The following is a 22082-nucleotide window of genomic DNA, read 5'->3' on the forward strand; positions in this document are numbered from 1 at the left end:
TGAGAGGAAGCCAGTATGGCTGCAGCAGACAGTGAGGAATAGCATGGTGTCAGGGAAGCTGGAGACATGAGCTGCCCAGAGGCTCATGGATCATAGGCCGGACTTTGTTTTATTTTTCCTGGGAAAAATGAGAACCCATGAAAGGGTATAATGTGGAAGGGTGAGGGGCCCGGTCTCTCTGACGGGGAGAATGGATGTAGAGAACCCAGAGGAGAGGCTGAGCACAGTAGGCAGCCGTGCTAGGCAAGAGACAACGGTGGCCCAGAAGGAGTGGTGGCCACAGAGAGGACAGGAGGCAGGAACAGCCCTCATCTGAACTTTGGCATATGTAGGAAAATGAAGCCTGTGAAGTCCAATAGGACTTCCCCTGCCCCATGTCTTTTTATATATATTCGAGTTTTTAGAGAGAGAGGAAGGGAGAGGGAGAGAGATACATTGATGTGAGAACAAAACATTGATTGGCTGCCTGCTGCATGCCCCCTACTGGCGATTAAGCCCACAACCCGGGCATATGCCCTGACGGGGAAGCAAACCAGAAACCTTTTGGTGCATGGGATGATGCCTAGCCAACTGAGCCACACCAGCCAGGGCTCTCCTGTCCCCTTTCAATGAGGTGTCTTAAGGCCCTAAAGCTCAGTCTCAACCCCATGGACCAAGGCAGGCCCTCCACAGGGGCCTCGATATACAACAAATTCCCTGGAGTAAGATGTTCATGCAATAGTTAAGGTGATGCCATTTACAATGCTCATGCACAGACTTTACAGTTTACAACCACACTTCACAGCCTTTATATTTGATCCTCATAACCACTGTCAAGATGAGAGAACTCCAAACCCCAATCTCTTTCCTGACTCCCTTTTTAAAACAATTCTTACCCAAGGACATGTTTTTATTGATTTGAGAGAGAGGAGGTGGGGGTGGGGGAGACATCAACATGTGAGCAAAATATTGATCCATTGCCTCCCTTACGCGACCCTACCAGGAACCAAACCCACAACACTTTGGTGAATGGAATGATGTTCAAACCAACTGGGCCACCCAACCAGGGCTTCCTGACTCCCATTTGAAGAATAAAAATAATAACAATCATCATCATAACTATTGCTATACAGTTAATTTTCATTATTAGCAGTAGTTATGTTTACAACATCTCCAAGAACGCTGAGTTAGTGGATACTGAAAACCGTTCCTAGGGGACACACAGGGTTAGGCTGCCACGAACCTCTATTTGCAGACTTTTCATGAATTTATCAATACGTAACTTTGTTTTATGTGTGTTTCTGTATAAAGACACCTTATTTCATATCCACTGTTCACTCATTAACACTGAACTCATGGCCAGCAGCGCTACTACTCACCCCTGAAGGAAGCTCATCTAACACACTTATTTTCTCCGGAAGACATCACAGCCTTCTGGGCTTAGGAACACTAGACAGCACTGCGCTAGGGTCATTTTAAACAGCAAAACCAGCAACTGAAAGTGCAAAATGAGAAAAAAGTGGCACCGCCCTGGCTGGTTTGGCTCAGCGGTTAGAGTGTTGGCCCATGTACCAAAGAGTCATGGGTTCGATTTCAGCCAAGGGCACAGACCTCGTTTGCAGTTCATCCCCTGCCCTGGTTGGGGTCGTGTGGGAGGCAACCAGTCAATGTGCCCCTCTCATGTCAATGTTTCTCTCTCCCTCCCACTCTATCTGAAGATAAATAGAAAATATCCTCGGATGAGAATTAAAAAAGAAAACAAGAAAAAAGTGGCACCAAGTAGACTGCAAAACAGCATACTTGTTTACGTAGGAGAGCTGAGACAAGAAGGCAGAGTGACACCTTGTCTGACCTCAGCTGGGAACTTGTTCATGGGGTGACTCAAAATTCTTACTGCTCTGCACATGTTTGCAAATGATTCCAAAAGCACAGTGAGTATGGAGTTGGGGGTTATAAACACATTTCAGCAAGTAGGAGAACTTAATAACTAACATGGAATTTGTGTAGAATGACAACTGACAATTTACCGTTCATTTGTTGATTCCACACATTTTCACCGGGGCCTCCTGTGTGCCACAGGCTCTTTGGGTACTGGGGGTGCAGAGCCTGCTCTCGGGCTGAGCTCGTGCGACACGCCACGGACTGCGCAGCCTTGCTACACGCATCATCTTGCCTCAGCACTCTGTGGTAGGGGCTGTTTTCTGCAGGAGATGGAGAGTCTCCTGGTTGCAGGTAGAGTGTCCCCATTGGGAAGTGGCCCGGGAAGGATGAAAAGCAATGGTGCTTCTTCTGGAGTCCAGTTCTACGCCTCTAGGCACACCCTCCTTCTAAAACTGATTTCACACCAAATGTCTTTTTTTTTTTTTTTTTATCCTCACTCGAGGATATTTTTCCATTTTTTGTACAGATAGAGCGGGAGGGAGAGAGAGGAAGGGGGAGAGAGAGAGAAACATCGACGTGAAGGGACACATCGAGTGGCTGCCACCCGCACGACCAACCAGGGCTGGGGACAAACTGCAACCGAAGTACGTGCCCTTAGCGGGAACCGAACCTGGGTCTCTCCGGACCGCAGGCCTACGCTCTAACTGCTGAGCCAAACTGGCCAGGGCCACACCAGATGTCTTAAAATCCTGTTCATTTCCTCCTTCTAGCTAAGTAAGCAGTTCAGCTCACAAACTATATTAATCCATGGCATAAATTCATTTAAACAAAATATTGCCAAGCAATGCAAAGGTGGAAATCCTCTTAGGATCCACATGGGTATTGATGCTGTGCATTGAGGGAGGGCTGAGCTTCTTAGTGGCTGACTGTAAACACCACCGAATCCTGGAGCAGAGAGTCCAGGCAGGATCATAAAAGGAGCCCAAGGACAGAATGACCACTCGCATGGCGAGGAGAGGGGGTCGCTCTTTGCTTGCAGTTTCCCTGTGAATCTCTGGATCCTCATAGACAATGGAGACCAATCTTTAAGTGCTGGACATTTTTTAGTGTAAATCAGCTTTATGATTCTATTTAACTTCCTCAAGCCCCAAAGACTGCATTTAAGATTTTATAAAGCATTTTCACATTCGCTGGCTGACTCCATTTCCCTCTAATTGAGAGGTAGGTGGTGCTGTTAGCCCAGTTTAGAGATGAGAAAAGTGAGGCTCAGGGGAGGGGGAATTACCTGGCCCCTGTCACACAGCTGGGCAGGAGGCAGATTTGATCCCTTGTCTTTTGTGTCCCAATGTCACAGTCTTTCAACCACTTCCTCAGGTTGAAAAACAATGGTTTCTTCCTTTGAGTTGATCAATTCCAAATCAGAAAATGTGTTTCAGAGGAATAAAGCAGCAAAGGAGGAAGTAATGGTTACTTGGACAGCCTCTAAGCCACATGGATTGGTTTTGCAGCCCAGCCCTGCCACTTGTCAGCTGCATTTCCTGGAGCAAGTTACTTCCTCTCTCCAAAGTCTCAGAGTCCGCATCCATAAATCTGCTTCAGAGAGCGCGGGTAAGGATTAAATGAGTCAGTATTTATAACTGCTTAGCACGGAGTTTGGCACGTAGTAAATGCCACATAAATAATTGTTAAAAAGTTAACCTAGGCATAAATCAGAAGGGGATTTGACAAATTTGTTGCTACCCAAGTTTTTTGTTGTTAATTCAGTGAACTGCATGTTGATTTGTTGGAATTAGCATTACTGTTAATGGCCAAGTGACAAGTTTGTCTTTCCTCCCTACAGGAACTTGAAGTAGGAACAGAGTTGTACCACAACTCTGCATGTAAGTATTATTAACCCATTTTATAGATGAAGACTCCTGAGGCTCAGAGAGGCGAAGTGACTTGCTCAAGGTCACACAGCTGGTAAGTGGCAGAGCCAAGATTCAAAACCAGTTCCATCCAGCAACAAGACCCGTGCTGTTCATTACTCTGCCTCCCATCTCATCAGTGACACTCAAGCTCCTGCTGAGACCATCCTGGAGGTCCAGACTTTGGGAGAAATGTCTTTGCCAAGGGTCTACTGTGGACACAGAGGGACAGACCACGTAGAGTGTACCCCACAGCTCCTTCCCCTGGCCCTATACAGGGCCTGGCAGCTCAGAGAAAGACCCAGGGCTCCACACACCATGAACGATGGTCTCTGCCTCCCTTAAAGGGGAGGCATTGGGTCCTCTGCATTCTGAGCAAGAAGGAACAGAAATGGCTCATGTCAAACACAGCTTCAGGATAAAAATTGCAGGCCATTCTTCAGATGGTGCCAGAAGATTTAACATGACTTGCTGTCAATTTCCCAGTTTGTTTCTTATAGAAGAAGTTTCTGGAGAGCTGTATTTCTCACTCTACATAGTTTGAGCCCAAAGCTAAAATATTGTCCAACATCCAGAAGAAAGAATGAACTTTGAAGTTCATGTGAAGCAGGCCCAAGAGGTCCCCTGCTTGGATCAGGAGATTTGGGCTCAGCCACTATCTTGCTGTGTGACCTCAGGAAAATCCTATCCTTCTCTGGGCCTCCTGAGCAGTAGGCAGCAGCTGCGGGTTGAATCCAGCCTGCAGATGATTTTTTGTTATCTCGGAAAGAGTTTTAAAAATTAGAAAAACTACATATAAAACTGAAGATTCCTGGATTTTCTTCAAAATAGGAATAGCTGGCTTCTAGACCCCGTACTCCCACAAGGTGAACTATTGGATGGCACTGAGGTGACTGTTCCCGACACAATGAGATGGCACCTGGTCCTCACTGAATCAACCTGGGGCCTTTCACTACTAGCTGCTTATTGCTTTAGTACTTTTAGTACTAAATGCTCCTTCCTGGTGCACAAAGCAACTGAGGCCATGTGCCTTGCTTACAGCCAAGTCACTGTTAGCTGGCGGCGGTGGCTGCATGGTGAGACCCTGGTGTCCACAGTTTTCTTTTCTTTTACCCTCACCTGAGGACATTTTTACATTTATCTTCAGATAGAGTGGGAGGGAGAGAGAGAGAAAGAGAGAGAGAGAAACATCGACGTGAGAGAGGCACATCGACTGGCTGCCACCCACACAACCCCATAGGGCTGGGGACAAACTGCAACTGAGGCACATGTCCTTAGCGGGAACCAAACCCGGATTCTCTGGTCCATGGGCCGTCGCTCAAACCGCTGAGCCAAACTGGCCAGGACCACAGTTTTAATATCTCCATAGCATGGTAGCCCAAGGTGAACCTGCTGGTGTCCAGCTCAGCCTGGGAGACATCCCAGGGGTAGCCCAAGCCTCTTCTCCCCTCAAGATGTGCACCTTCCGCGGCCTCTGATAGAAGCTCCAGGACAGTGCCCAAACCCCAACCAACTGAACAGTCTCCCCAGTAATAAAGAGAGCCCCAAACCTTCTCTGTGGTCTGAGGACACATGCCATTGGGGTCACTATGACAGAAAGAAAATATAAAGTGTATCCCTTTGGGAGCCTGCGACTCATAGGCTTTGAGGGCTGAGAGAGCCCAGCACAGGCCACTGGCCCATCCCCCGCCTCCAGAGGGAAGGCCTGGCCTCCTCATGAAAGAAGAGTAAATGATTGTCATTTGCACCCTGACCCCATGTCAGACCAGCCAGGCCACCCAGAAGGAACTTGCCCCCTAAGTAATTGCCCTGTGAACCCCTCCGCACCCAGAATACCACATGAGCAGGTCCCGCCTGTGGTGTAGGCTTCGCCCTTTGCCAAAACAAACTGCTCCGCTTCCCCGGAATGAGCTTCAGATCACTTTGTTGAGGGGCAGGGTGGCCGGGAAGCCCTGCTACATGTGGACCCAGGACTCTTGTAGGAAGACTGGGAGGTTTGAGTCGGATATGCAAGGGAGACACAGCAGCATGTTACTCAGCTCGAGGCTGTCACAAATGGAAAGGGACATGACCCTTCCATGTGGTTTCAGGGGCCCATTTGAGTGGTAACTGGAGGGGGGCAGGCCCTACACAACAGAGGACAGGGCCCTCCAACATTCACAGGACCACAAGGTGAGTGTGGAGTGCTCACTGGCCCTGGTGTTGTGGGAGGCAATAGGGAGTGGTGGGGACTGTGGGCCTTGGAGAGTGGCCACCGCTCAGCTCAGGGTCGCCTGACTTCTAAATTTTCAAGAGAAGTTGGAAATCCAGATTCTCCCACGACATCGCTCAATTTGGGGATTTGGATAACTAATTCCAGTTTAAAACAGTAGGCAAGATTATGTAACATGCACAAAATTAAACATGTGTCTACAGAATTAGCCTGAAGACCCCCCACTTCGGAGGCTCTGATTTAGAGTCACATTGGTTAGGAATGCCGCAGGTCAAGTAATCAGAAAGCATCTCTAGAGGCCTCATGTAGTTCCCTTCCCTCCACCACTGACATCTGAGGACACCAGACAACGCGGCTAACCTCTGGCTGCTAGGTGTGCCCAGAGCAGTGAAGCTTCTTCATCTCACCCCTGTGCCTTTTGTCCTGTGGCCTTAGATGCTGAAGTCTACATATGCATCCCCTCTGTTTCTCCAGTGTTCTGTGCGCTGGGCATTGCAGGGGCAGACAAGAGTCACAGGCGGCTGTCTAGCGCAGTGTGCCGTGATTTAGCCTTGGTGGAAAATTCCACCGGCTACTCTTAGGTAGCATTTTGCATGCAGTGACAACACAGCAGCCACAGGCACCCTTCCATAAAGCTCTACTCTTCCCTGACAAGGACGGCCCCCCCATCGGTCATCCTCATCAATCCCTGCCAGCCTTGCACTGACCAGGCAAGGCCGGCCTCTGTAAATGGTCCCCAGGGGGTGTTTCACTGAGCTGCTCTGGCCTCAGCTTGAAGAGATTCCTGCTGGCAGAGAGGCTGTGGGGGTGTTAGAGTCGCTCCCACATCTTCCTGCTGGCCTCCTGGGGACATGGGCAAGGGTAGAGGACCCTTTGGAACTGCCCAAATCAATACTCGGGGCCCCCAAACCTGCAGAGGTGTGCAGAAACACAAACTATACCACTTAGCAGCGGGTGACGTCCCAAGCTCCAGCCTCTAGAAAGAGGTTAAAGGTCCTCCGCCTGCTGACCCGTGGGGGTCAGGATGTGGATGAGTCTGATGCAGAGGGCTGTTCCATGCAGAGCCTAACTCCTCTTCCCGTGGCCCATGAGGGCTCTCCTGGCATCAGCTCCCTCACTCTTGCCAACACGGTGACAAGTTGCTTTGCTCACCCAAACGCTCCCTGCCTCTGCGTGCCAGGGACCTGCAGACAAGTATGTGAGGTGACAGCAGAGGAGGCTGGGCCACTTCCCGGGAAATGCACAGGGCTGGTCTTGAAGGGCTGGCTGCATGCCCACTCCACCTTTGTGGGCCGGAGGAAACTAGGAAATGAGCTCACTCAGGCAGAGGGGCCCAGATGCCTAAAACCTCAGGGAGATTAGGAATAACTTCTAGAAACAGGGATTGTTCTACAAACAAAGCTGGTTCATTGCTTTCCTGATTTAAACTGCTCAGGGGACTTCCACTTCCAGCCAAGATGGAGTAACAAAGACCAATTCACCCTCATGCCTGCAAATAATTAAAAATGGGCAAAACATGCAAAACAATCATTTGTTTGCAACTGGACATCAGACAATGACGGTAAGTGATAACTGAGCGGTGGGAAATGAGAGGTGAACCCAGTGACTGCCTCGGCTTACTGCCTCAAGAGGTTTTCAGGCCGCTGCTCAGGAGGGAACACCCAGGTAGAACCTGGTGAACTCCTTGGGTGGAGGAGACGGAGCTGAGAGTCCAGGACAGAGAACTAGAGAGACGAGAGCGGTGCAGAGAGAGATCTCTGGAGATCAGCGAGGGTCTGTGTGAGGAAACGACCTAATACCAGGGAAAGAACCGTCCAAAGGATTAGGAGGAACAAAGTCTGGCATTCAGGCAGGGCTGGGAGTAGTGCCTGTTGCCACCAGCCAGACTGGCAAACCTCAGGATTGGTGGGACATTGAGTAAGTACTCCCAAGGGTGTGGCCTGAGCAGAGGGGAATAAGGAGCCCTACACTGAGCACTGCTCTGGTCTTACTAAGAACCATTCAAGCCAGACCCAAAGGGATCAGACTGCTTCTAAGTAACTTAACTGCATCTCAGTTAAGGTCAAGAATGTTGACAGGGGTACAAAAATATCTAGCACCCAGCAAGGTAAAGTGCAGTGTCTGGAATCCAATAAAAAATGATCAGGCGTGCAAAGAAGAAGGAAATTACAATCATAATGAGAAGATCAATCGATCAGAACTGACCCAGATCTTAGAATGAGCAGATGAGGACACAATAGCAGTTATTATAACTGGATTCCGTATGTTCCAAAAGTTAAGTAGAGATAAGGGAGATATTAAAAAGACACAGATGGAACTTCTAGAGATGAAAACTACCATGTGTGAAATGAAGAAGACACTGGATGAGACCAACATCAGACAGTGTGGAAGGAAAGACGAGTGAACTTGAAGACAGAAACTAAAATGAAACCCAATGAGAAAAGGGAGCAAAAACCTGAACAGAGTGTCGGTGAGCTGTGGGACAATGTTAAGTGGACTAACTAACATATGTTCACTGGAGTCCTCACAGGAGAGGAGAAAGGGGAAGGAGTGCGGAAAAAAATATCTGAAGAAGTGATGGCTGAAAAATTTCCAACATTTGATGAAAACTATAAACGCATATACTATAAAAGCCCAAAGAATCTCAAGCATAAGAACTGTAAAGAAAACTATACCAAGTTTCATGAAAATCAAATTTCTCAAAACAAGGGATAAAGAAAAAATATTAAAAGCAGCCAGAATACAAGACACATTATACAAAGATAATGATGACAGATTTCTTCTCGTGGTGAGAAATGTAAGTGAGAAGCCAGTGGAGCAACATCTTCAAAACACAGAAAGAAAAAAACTGTAAACTATCAGCAAACATATCTTTCAAAAACAAGGGCAAAATAAAGATATTTTCAGACACAAAAATCTGAAAGAATTCATCATCAGCAGAGTTGTACAATAGGAAACATTAAAGGAAGTCTTTCAGACAGAAGGAAAACGATACCAAATGGGAACACAGATCATCACAAGGAATGGAGAACATTGAAAATGGCAAATGAATAGGCAAATAGAGAAGATTAAAAAAATAATTCTAAAATTTAAAAAAGATATTGACTGTTTAAACAAAAATAATAAAAAAGTAGTGTGATGTTTACAACATACACAAAAGTAAAGTATATGACAATATGAGTACAGAGGTCTCGGGGTGGATGTGTACTATGATAAGGCATACTATATGTAACATGTTATGTAACACATCACTTGAAGGTAGACTGTGATAAGTTAAAGATGTATTCTATCAATCCTAAAAACACCACCAAAAGAACAAAACAATTGAGCTAATAAACTAACAAAGGAAATAAAACAGAATCATAAAGATATTCAACCAATTCAAAAAACAGCAGAAAAAGAGAAAAAAGGAAACAGAACTAATGGGACAAATAGCAAGATGAGAGGTTTAACCACATCTATGATTTCAATAAAGGTAAGGGGTCTAAGATGCCCCAACGAAAAGGCAGAGACTGTCAGATTAGACTAAAAAAGCAAGACACTGCCTACAAGAAATGCATTTCAACATGAAGACAAATATGTTAAAAGCAAAAAGATGGAGAAAGATATACCACAGCCAAAACTGAACTCGGTACCACTTTCAGCCAAAATGATCAAAGACAAGACAGGGTGCTACTAACAAAAATTAATGCAACAGGCTATTGAGCATTGTAATAGGGGACACAAGGACCTCAGAACCTCAGAGCTGGATGGGATCTTAGGGTTCGAAGTGTGTACTATGCTAATCATTGCACCTGCCAGCCACATCAGGGCCATTCACTTTGAGAAGGGTGTTCTCAAAACCAGTGTTAAGTCCTGCACCCTCGTTCTCTCCCCACCCGCCCTGGGAGACACACTGGCAGTGCTCAATGATGGTCGCTCCTAGTCCACTTCAACACGCTCAAAGGGCCGCCCGGGAGGGGCTGCGCCATCCCTGCTTAGCAAGGATGAGAGGCTGTACTGACTGGGGACCTGGCAGAAACCCACGCTTTGCATCCTCCTCTCGACCTGCCAGATAGAAAAGATGAGTGAAGGAGGTGCTTCAGGGCCAGAGGCCAAGACAGAAACTTTGAAAACAGCTGCTGACTGTTGCATTTGCCACCAACGCTTACCTGGGAACAAACGAGAACGGAGAAGCCGCATTTTCTCATCCAGATATATCTTCTGGGGGCAAAGAGGATGGCCCTCGTCTTGCTCACAGGGCAGTGGAGGCCATGGGGAGCGTCTTGCCCTACTGATCACGTCTTTGGAAGACACCAGGCACAGATTCAAGACACCCAGCAGTCCTGCTGCAGGGTTCCTATTATTAACCCCATTTCCAGATGAGGAAACTGAAGCTCAGAGAGATGAGGGATTTGCCTGAGGCCATACATTCAGGACCCACACTTTCTATAATAACAGCTACAAATTAGCATGATAATAAGAGTAAACAGTAAAAAGATTACAGAGCACTCATCTTGGGCCAGCTACTGAGCTGGTCCTTCAGACACAGTATATCATTTCATCCTTGCCACACACCCAGCAGAATTTACCGCAGATGGCTCATATGAGAGACTTAATGCAAGGAATACCTACAAGGTGTGGACGGGGTCCTGGGAAGGATGTCAAGGCACCCAAAGGCTAGCAGTTGGGTGGCAGGTTGTTAGGGAGTGAGGAAGAAATACCTCTCCTCTGCTCTCCTCCGACCCTCCCATCTCCTGCTGGTGTCTTCCATTGGTTGCACCCGAGCTAAAGCTGGAGGGCACAGGAGCTCAGGGGTACAGTTCCTGGGGGACAGCCTCCCACATCGCAGAGCAGGGTGGAGAGTGAATCTGGGTAGGGTCAGAGGGTGACTCACCACCCTGGTCTTCCCAGGGACTGTCTGTGATTTAGCACTGACGATCTTGAATCCCAGGAAACCTGTTAGTCTCAGGCAAACTGGGGAAGGGTCCCTCCGGTGCAGTGGCAGATGGAGAGGAGCCAGCACAGGGCGATGTTCTCATTCCCCGTGTATAGACACAGAGACTGAGGGATAAGGGGCTGAGCCACCTGTCCACACAGCAAGGCAGCAGGGTTTGATCTCATGTCTGAGGTACTCTTTCACCCTACAGGACTTGCTCTGACGGCGGGGAATAACTTGGCCATTATGCCAGAGGTGGGCACAGAAGGACTCAGGTGGCCTAAGGGGAGAAAACAGTGTAGCAGCTCCTCTGAGATCTGGCTCTGTCTTCTCTGTCAGGGAGAATCATCCTCAGGCTGCAGGCTCTGCAGAGGGGGCATGGGAGTTGGCAAGGGCATGGTGCTGGCCTGGGAATACTTGGTTTCTCGAGGGGTCATCTGAGGGGGAGTGAGGGCCCTGTGACAGGATCTCCCAGCGGCTGGCTGGGGTCTGAGGAACTGTGGGAGGGTCAGGAGGCAGGAGAAGCCAGGGGCTGCAGGGTGATAGCAGTGACCTTCCTGGGGATTCCCGAGAGGTTCAGCAATGGAGGAGGAGGGCAGTTTATAACCAAAAGAGAGGGGGTAAGGCCTGGACGTCCTCAGCTCGCCCCCAATCCCTGCCTGGAATACTCCCGCCTCCCGCTGTCTCTCCAGGGCTCCTGGAGCAGAGAAACAAGAATAGTGTGGGGTTTGGTATCTCCTGATGCTTTTGAGGAAGTGTTGGAGAGAAGAAGACTAGATCACAGTACAGCAGAGGGATTCACTTTGGGTGACGAAATGAATGTGGAAGTGTCAACGAGAGGGCATCTTTGATCGCGTGTCTTTCTGCCCTCCCCCTTCAACATGTTGATCCGTATCTGATGAGAATAGGAATAGCTTCCTGACCAGCAGTGTGGGTTTGTGACTCAAGGCTGAGAGGTCTGGTGAATCCCTAGGGTGAGAAGCAACCTCAGAGTCTCAACTGAATTCAGGGCAACTAACCACCTTGGGACCACAACGGAACAAAAGGAAACACGTAGAAACAGAGCAGGACCCATGTGGCAGGGGTGCAGGTGGAAGAGGGGGATATTGCTTTTGCAAACGACTGTTGGCTCAGCGGTGTCAAAGATGGAGCTGCAAGAAAGCAAATCTCAGCCGGGACTGGTTGACTAGGGGCAGTGTCCTGACCTGGGACTGCAAACTCAGGCCCTCTAGGGGCGAGAACACGATGAGTGAGGAAGGATGGGTGGGGACCACAGCAAGCACAAGGGCAGTGTGGTCCGGCTTGCACAAAACTCAGCAGAACCCTGTGCTCACACATCATCAAAACAATCCATTTCTATATTTAAAGAACACATGATTTTTCATGACACAGGAGGCCTATTCCTCTGGAAATTATCACAGGTATGCACAGAGATTTAGCCAAAAAGAGATGCAGCATGAAGTGATGCCTGCGTCAATCTGTTTCGGTGGGCTGGGTGTTTCACACTTGTGACAGCAGAGGGTCAGGGAGGGAAGCAGCCCTCATTCCCACACGTCACCTACATATGGAGGAGGCCTGGCAAAGGTGTGTAGTCACCTGGAGCCAAGATCTTGCTTTCTAATGTAATTTCCCTCTAACCAGAACCATAGATCCTTAGAGAAATGGCTGACTGCAGAGCTGGGTTCAAGGTGAGCCAGGAGGAACATACTGTTGTGCCAGAAGGCTAAGGTGGTACTTACACACACTTACACACACACACACACACACACACACACACACACACGGATGGAGGCCTGTCACAGGACATAAACACCAGCTTGCAAGGGCTCCCGCTGGCCAATTTTGAGATGATTTGACCACCAAAATGATTACGTACAGTAATGAATTCTAAGCCACTGGGGAATAAGCAGGAATTCACGAGTTCACATAGAAAAACAATGGACAAATCAATGAACCAGCGGGGAGAAGGGAGAGCTCTTGCTTCGAGTGCCACGGCCTACCTGGTAAACGCAGCGAGAGTGCTGAAGTTGCAGAATCAGCATTCAGAAACCATCACAGTAAAGAATGGGTCAGGTGAGAGCTCCCAATGGATGCTAAGCCTAGGAAGAATTGTGGAGAAGCAGGGTATTTACATGGCCTTTGGGTGTCTCCCAACAGGCTGAGACAGTAAGAATACAGTGGAGAAATTAAATGACACCTGGCCAGATCATCAAAATGAACATCTCCAATGTGGGGCTCGCGGGCATCATGTGCCTCTAGGCTTGATGTCCTGGGAAGGACAGCACTACCTAGGCAGTATTCTGGCTGAAAAGGCATAACTGGAAGCTGATCACGAGGAAATATCCGACAAACCCTAAATGAAGAACTTTCTATAAAAAAAGGGAAGGGACTGGATTCTTTGAAACATTTCAGTGTCATAAAAGTCAAAGAAAGGTTGGGTAAATGTTCCAAATTAAAAGAAGTTAAGGAGAGCTGACAAGCAAATGCAATATTTGGCTTTAGGCTGGATCCTGTAGTAGAGGGGAGAAGATAGGTCACTTGAAAAAATGGAAATAGAGCAGTGAATTAGATAAAAGAATTATAGCACACACCAAAAGTACATGCAACAGAAGAAAAACCGGTAAATTGGACTTCATTACCGTAAAATGTCTGTGCATCAAAGGACATTATCAAGCAAGTGAAAAGACAACCTACAAAATGGGAGAAAATATTTACAAATAATTCATTTGAGGTAAGTCTAGTATCTGGACTATATAAAGAATTGTTACAACTAATAACAAAAGACAAACAATTCAGTTCAAAAATGGGCAAAAGACTTGAATAGACATTTCCTAAAACAGATGTACCTACGGTCCACAAGCACATACAATGATGCTCAGCATCATTAACCATTAGGGAAATGCAAACCAAAACTACAGTTCATGTCCACTAGAATGGCTCTAATAAACAAACAAAATGGAAAATAATAAGTGTTGGTGAGGAACTGGAAAAATCAGAACCGGTGTACATTGTTGGTGAAACTGAAATGGCACAGCTATTGTGGAGACAGTTTGGCTGCTCCTCAAAGAGTTAAACATAGAATTTCCATCTGACCCAGCAATTCTACTGCTAGGCATATGCACCAAAGAATTGAAAACAGGTATTCAAACAAATACATGTACATGTATCTTTCTAGAAGCACTATTCACAATAGTCAAAGGTGGAAACAACCCACATGTCCATCAATGGATGAAGCAATAAACTGTGATATATCCTTACAATGGAATATTATTCAGTCATAAAAAGTAATAACTTGATGATACATGCTACAATGTGGATGACTCTGAAAATAGTATGCTAAGTGAAAGAAGCCAGACAAAAAAGGTCACATACTGTATAATTCCACTGGTGCATCCAGAATAGATAAATCTGTACAGACAGAGCACAGATAGATGGTTACCAGGGGCTAGAGGAAGGTGAGAAGTGGGGAGAAAGTGTTTAATAGGTGCAAGGCTTATTGCTGGAGTGATGAAAATGTTTTGGAACTAGACAGAGGTGGTGGTGGCAGCATGCCGTTGTGATGTACTAAATGCCATTGAAGTGTTCACTTCAAAATGATCAATGTTATGTGAATTTCATCTCAATAAAAAATAATTATATCAGTGTTGTTGTTGTGGAGTGTATAACCGTACTGTGGTCATGTGAAATAATGACCCTATATTTAGGAAATACACACTGAAATATTTAGGAGTAAAGGAATATGTTGAATGCAAGTTACTCTCAAACGGTTTAGGAAAAAAATATTATGTATATGGATAGGAAGGAAGGAAGGAAGCAAGGAAGAAGGGAAGGGAGGAAGAAAAGGAAAGAAGGAAAGTGAGAATGTGTGTAAATGGTAAAGCAGATGAAGAAAAATGTCAACCGTAGGTGAACCTAGATACAACCAATAAATGTTCTCTGCAGTATTCTTGTGGCTATTCTGCAATCTTAAAATTATTTGCAAACACAAGGCTGAAAATCAAAAAGGGGTGTATGTGCTCAAAAGAACCCAGGGAAGAGCTTTAAAGAATATCACGGGGGCAGTTGATGGTATGTGAATATGGGCAGTGGGTTAAGCAATAGCATTAGATTAATGGTAAATTTCCAGATTTTGATTACCATACTGGCTTTATGCTCTTAGAAAACACACACTGACATATTTAGAGGTGAAGTGTAAGTATGTCTGCAACTTGCTCAGAAGATGTACACACGTGAGCACACACAGAGCACATGAGGAAAATGTAAACAGTGGGTGTTTGTGAATGAAAATATATGAGAGGTTTTTTTTTTTTCTTGCAATTTTAAATTACACTCCCCAAAGTTACAAAAAGACAAAAAAGAGGCCATAGTGGAGACAGGTGTGAGAAACAAGGTCCGCAAACTGTGTTTGTACTGATCTCCTCTGATACCACCCTGGATGAAACCTGGAAGCTTGGTCCACATGTTCCCCCAAGGTTCCCATTTCTCCCTCGTCTGTGGCCAGTTCCTGGGGTGACAACCCGGGTTTTCTTTTATCCTAAAACATTCAGCATCTCCTCATGTGACTAGAATATAGTCAAAGGGAGGACTGGGAGGTTTCACCCTCCTGTGTTGCAACATAAGGCCCATGGCATTGTGGCGCTCACAGGATCTTTGATGTGGCTTCACAGAATCTCAGCGAACCCACCTGGCCCCAGCAGCATCCCTGTTGTAGAAAACCTTGATGCACGGAGCCCTGCTCTGGACAGCTCGGTAGATGCTGTCTATCACAGGCGGCTAAGGGGCTTGCAACCATCCTTCCCAGAGACCAGCACCCAAAGCCCACCCTTTGCGCCTCTAGATTCAGATACCATGGCTGATCAGGGGCAGAGGGTTGCCATGTGACAGGAGAGGAGATGAACTGGCAGGAGATGGGACAGCAAGTGGGGTGTTGAGAGGATTCAGGCTGATATCACTGTTTGTGAGTTGGCATTGATGCACTGGGCGCAATTGCCTATTTGGGGACATCGGTAACCCTCCTGAAATCTATAGACTCCTGGGTTTCTGCAAATCATACTGGTTTCTGACCTTCTCACATTGTCCTGGGAATGCCTGAGAGGACACAAGTGCTGCAGTCATAGTCCTGGCTGCATCACTTTGCTCCTCAAGTTCTCCTCACCAGGAATGTCTTCATCCCTTCCTGTCCCAAACCTCCTCATTCAAGAGACTCAGCTCAAGCTCTTCGACCTCCCAACATCAGCTTTGATGACCAGAGCTCATTAGGACACCCCCACCGCTCTGATTTCCCCTGGCCTTCACGGTTCCTCCATTCATCACTTAATCCCATATGTGCCTTCCACTTGTGACAATTTCCTGAGCATTTCAGACCCATGGGGGCCTCTTATCATCTGTTTCTTCATTTGCCCTTTCTTCACCTTCAAAGTCCCTACCCAGTACCACCCACCCAGCAAACACCCAATAATGCTGGCAGACTGAATTGAGGGAGCCAGATGAGTTACGTAATGAGAACAATCCTTGAGAAAGATTTTTCTGACAGCAGCATAAAGGATGGGCTGGAGAAAAATCAACAACAAGCCCATCAATCATCACGCATTTATTGAGCATCTCCTGTGTGAGCCACTCTGCTAAGAGCTTTGGAGAATTCAAAGACAGATAAGTCACCCTGCCTACTCCCCCCACCCCCACCGGAACTTAATTCGGGTTGATGAGACAACACGTGGGGAGTTACATAATAATACAAGGCATGAAGCGCCCTGCAAATCAACGGCATCAGAGATGGGGCACAGCGGGATGTGATTAATTGCCAGGTGAATGACAGACTACAAAGGAACATTATAGGATGCTGTGATTCAGCAAAGCCACAGGGCTTCTGTGCATGGTGCGTGATGGGGGTAAGAGCAAATGGACAGCCCCTTCCACAGGGGGTGGGTATGGGAAGGGGCAGAATTGAGGCAAAAGAAGAATTTGAGTTGGTCAGTCTACAGAGGGGGTTTCTGTGGGTGGGGGTGGGGTGGTTAGATGAGGGGAAGGCATGACTGACAGGGGATATGGGCCTATTAAAGTGAAAATGGGTGAAGAGGTATGTTCAGGGGCCTTGGGTGGGTAAGTCTGGGAGAGAGGAGGGTGAGGGCTGGAAAAGTGCCCTCATATCCAACTGAAATCTAGACAGTCCTTTTCTCCCTCTCTGCTTTGTTTTGTTTTATTCTGGGCTGCTTCTTGCTCTCCCCCAATCATCTAGGTTCAACATTTTCTATCACGGAAGCAGAGGAGCAGAGGTCCCTGAAGAGGAGGATGGGTGGGACTGTCCCCACTATGTTACCACAGCTGCTGTAGGGAAGTGGGGAGGACGGGCATGAAAATGGTCCCCTAGGTGTAGAGCTCTCTTTTGGAAACTCAGGCCAGAGAAGGAAGGAGAGGTTAAAAGATGATTCATGTACAGAGAGAGCATCCAAGAAAGAATCATTTCACCTCAGTAGAGGAAGCCTAAACATGTCTGGGAAGAAAAGAAGTTGATGGATAAAAGAGCAGCCAGATGGGGAAACAAAGTCAGGTGTGAAGTCCAGGGAAGTGCACAAAGGAGCCACCTGTCTTCACAGAGAGAAGGGAGGGTGGACAAGGTGTAAAGAGAAGATGACGACATCCCCATGCAACGGTCCTTATCGCCAGATGGCAGGCTGCTCTCCACGTTCCTCCTCGACGTGTTCCTGAAAGGTGGCATACCACAGGAAAGCAGAGGGCCAGCAGTGGGGCCGGGGTGCCTTGGATGCAGAGATGGGAGCACCAGGGAGTCTAGGCTGGGAGAAGGTTGAAAACAGTCTTCTCAGCAAATCGGTAAGGACATCAACGTGAAGACTGCAGAGCTGACCGAGGTGCTGAGGATGACAGTCAGTCATGACTCAGCTCCAGCCGGTGACTTTCTCCAGCAAATCAATTGAGGAACTGAGGAAAGGAACCGTGCTGGCCAGTAGACAGGAGGCACTCCTCACACAGGCATTTCCTGGTCCATGTCTTGTGGGCCCGTCTTCCCTCAGGAAAGAGTCACCCGTGTGCCCCTAAATACATGTTTGAAAACCATACTGGATTTGCGCCTGCCCAGAACTGCGCCTCATTTCCCTCTACCCACATGGTTACCGAGGGAGCCACTATATATATATATATATATGGCATGATTCCACCCTGGCAAAGCTGATTGGTTCAGGGGTAGGCACCTGAGCCAACTAGACCAATAAGATTCCTTCCTGAGATTTTAGAACTTTGCTTGAGAAAGAGAAGTTAGTTTTTCTCTTCTTGTGGCCCGAACTGAGGACTGGTAAACTCAGGAGTTTTTGATGGCTGAGTGGAGTGAGGACAGTTGATGGTAAGAACAAAAGATGAAGGACAGATGGGGGGTGGGGGAGGGAGAGGGAGAGAGAAAGGGAGGGAAGGAGGGAGGGAGAGAGAGAATAGCCAGAATCAGAGACTCTTCCAGGGTTCTTGGTCCTCTTCTCTATCTACATTTACTACCTAAATGATCTCATCCCATCTTAAGACTTTCTCTATGCTGATGACTCCCTAATTTATATCTCTAGCCTGGACCACTGTATCCACCTGCCTGCTTGACATTTCCTGAGATTTCTAATAGGCATCTCAAGTTTAATATATTCAAAAGCCAAACTCCTAATATTCCTCCCCACCCTGCTTTTCTGAGCATCTTCTCTATCTCTGTTAAAGGCAACTCGATCCTCCCAGTTCTCAAGCTCAAAACTTTGGCATTGCCCTTGAGTCCTCTTTCACATTCAGTCCACCTTTAAGTAATGCAGAATCTGACCATCTCCACTGCCAACTACTGTCTTTTTCCCTCTCCATTACTTCTGTCCTGGATTATGGGATCACTGATCTCTGTTTCTGCTCCAGGCCTCCTCCTAACAGGACTGGTCCTGTTCAACCCAAGTCACATTATCTGACTCCTTGTCTCAAAACCCTCCAGTGGCTCCCCATTGCTTTCAGAATGAAAGCTAAGTCCTTGCAATGACCTTGTATGATCTCACAGCATCCTGGGTTTCTTTTGACATTACTTGTGCCGATGCACCTTCCTCCACCCAGCATCAAAGTTGGAGACCATCAAGGCTTGGGCCCATGCCCTCTCCTTGACCATCTACACCCATGCTCTTCATTTCTACTCATTCACACTTCTCCTCAGAGCTCCAGCTCCCAACTGACATTTCCTCTTAGGCAACTCAAAACCACTCTTGCTCAGCGTGACCTAAGCAGAGCTCAGGAACTCCAAACTCCCTCAAATACAGTCCTCTTCCAGGGTTCCCTGTCTCAGGGAAAGCACCCTTCTTCCATCCCACTGTGTCTGCCAGAGACCAGGAGGTTATCCCAATGCTTACACTTCCAAATCACCATCTCTCTCCTCACCAAGTCCTGTTGATTTTTCATCCCTGGTCTTTCCCAAATCTCCTCACTTCTCTTTACCTCCACCTCATCCCGTTACCAGACCTGGTGTCCACTCCTCTTCAATGGACCATTGCAGAAGCCTCCTCACTGGATGTTGCCACATCCACTTGTCTCCCAATCGATTCTCCACACATAGCCAGAGATGGCTGAGATCACAGTGATTCAGCCCTTGCTAGAACCCTTCCCTTGTTTTTAGGGTATAGACCTACAAGGTCTAACACAGCAGCTATGAGCCATATGTGGCCATTTAAATTTAAATTAATTATGATGAAATAGAAACAAAAGTTCAGTTCCTCACTCATACTAGCTACATTTTAAGTGCTCGATAGCAACAAGTGGCTAGTGGCTGTTATATTGAACCCACATATACAGAATACTCCCATCACAGAAAATTCTATTGATACTATTGGTATAGTTAGAAGTCCCTAGGTCTCCCACATGCCTGCAGAGTCTGGCCCCTGCTCACCCCTCTAGCCTTGTCTTGTGTACAATCCTGCTCATCTCCCTGATCCAGCTCTACTGGCCAACAAACTCTCTCCCCACAGGCCATTTGCACATACTGTTCCCTCAGCTTGGAGAACTTTTCTCTGTATTATTAGATGTATTAGCTTAGGGATGGAAACATGGATGGATGGATTGGTGGGTGGGCGGTTAATGGGTGGATGAAGGTAGTGGTAGATTTAGCTAGTATCAAAGACTATATTATTCTGGCCAGCCCTCACCCATTGAGAGAGTTCTTCAGCTTGATGCCATCCCACACTCCTTCCCTCTTACTCCCTTGCTTAATTGTGGGGCTATCTTCTGATGCCCACATAACCTTGTAAACTAGGAGAGAATGCATTGATTTTGACAGTTCCAGGTTTCTGGTCAGGATAATGGTGGTTCAGTGGTAAATCATTATAATGGCTTTCTATTATGACTTGGTTTCCCATGGAGCCTGGGGCTGCAAGGAGAGAATATTCTGGCCCAGATAATGGGGTTATTTAAAAAAATCATAAATGAATAAATAGACCCTCTTATGTCCACTCTATCCCCAGATGTGGCCCGGATGGTGTGAATTGCCTCCGAAGGATGATAACCCCACACACTGCCTTGAGGGACAGATGCTCTGGGCCATCCATCCTCAAGTACAAAGTTTCCATCATTTTTCAGATGAAATCTATCACTCATCCATAATTACATCAAGGAAAATAAAGATGGGCAGTCCCCTCGATGAGTCAGACAGGAGGTGAACCTAGATAAGATCTTTTAAACTCACAAAGCAGACCTATCCTATTTTGGATTATGCTCACTTCATCAAACTAGACTTTGGCTTTCCCTTAGTCACTTAAGTTGTCACAACACTGCACACGAAGGTTACCGTTGCAGGGTGAGCTGGGTCCAAGGAGGTCTTGGCTGCATAAGTACTTGGAGGAATGCAGTGAAAAGCAGTGTCCTTGGTGCAGCCACTATGGAACACAGCACGGGGGTTCCCCAAAAATTAAAAGTAGAATACTATGTGTTCCAGGAACTCCACTCCTGGGTATGTGCACAAAATGTTTGAAAGCAAGGGCTTGAACAGATGCTTGTACAATCATGTTAATTAGCAGCATTATTCCACAAGAGCCAAAGCATGGAAACAGCCCAAGTGTCCATCCATCCTCATGAATGGCTGATGAATGGACAGATATGAAGGATGAAAAAAAAATGTGGAATATTTTTCAGCCTTAAAAAGGAAGGCAATTCTGCTACAACATGAACGGACCTGGAAGATATACTGTTAAGTGAAATAAGCCCACAACAAAAGAACAAATACTGTATGACTCCACTTATATGAGGTCCCTAGAGCAGTCAGCCTCAGAGAGACAGAAAGTGTGGTGGTTGGCAGGGCTGGCAGCAGGGGGATGGACAGTCAGTGTTTGATGGGCAGAGTTTCCATTTGGGAAGATGAGAAGTTCTGGAGATGGATGGTGTTGATGGTGCTAATGGTGGTACTGCAATGTGAATGCACTTAAAGCTGTTGAACTGTATACCTAAACATGATTTCAATGGTAAATTTTATGTTATGTATATTTTACTACAATAAAAAAAAAAAAGCAAAAAAAAAAAGTTGGTGTTCTTTACTGGGTATTTCTAAGGTAAGCACTCAGAGCAGCAGGCGGGCAGATCTTCTATAGGGGGACTTCTCATGGGTGTACCCCAAAGCAGTTAGGCCATGTAATGACTCGTATCATACTGCTGCTGTCCATCAACCCACCCTTGGAACATTCTTTTCAAGACTTAAGAGTGCCCAATTTTCCTTAGCTGTGGATGAATCTGCAGCTTGAACTGGTAACTCCTAATAAGGATCATGTCCGAATGCCTTACCTTGCCATTCAAGGCCTCGCCCAGCCTCGGGTCCTTCCACACACACCAGGCAAATGCAGCGATTATTCTTGGGCACCTACTAAGTGGCAGGCATTGCTAGAAGCACTGGAGATAAAGAGGTGAGGGAGACAAGGTCCCGGCACTCAGCTCACATTCCAGGGGAGAGATGTGAGACAGACGAGGAAGCAGCCCAGCCTGACGACCGGAGGTGTCCTGAGTGTTACAGATGAATCCAACAGGGCAACACGCTGGGGTGTGACTTCTCTAAGTCATGGCATAAATGGAGACATCAAGGATGAGAAGAAGCCAGCCCCGTGAAGATCTAGAGCCGTGACCTTCACATTTTTCATCCCATGGCACACATAAACTAATTTCTAAGAATCTGTGGCACACCAAAATATAT

Source organism: Molossus molossus, unplaced genomic scaffold (assembly GCF_014108415.1).
Source record: "Molossus molossus isolate mMolMol1 unplaced genomic scaffold, mMolMol1.p scaffold_m16_p_18, whole genome shotgun sequence".
In the NCBI taxonomy this organism is placed as follows: domain Eukaryota; kingdom Metazoa; phylum Chordata; class Mammalia; order Chiroptera; family Molossidae; genus Molossus; species Molossus molossus.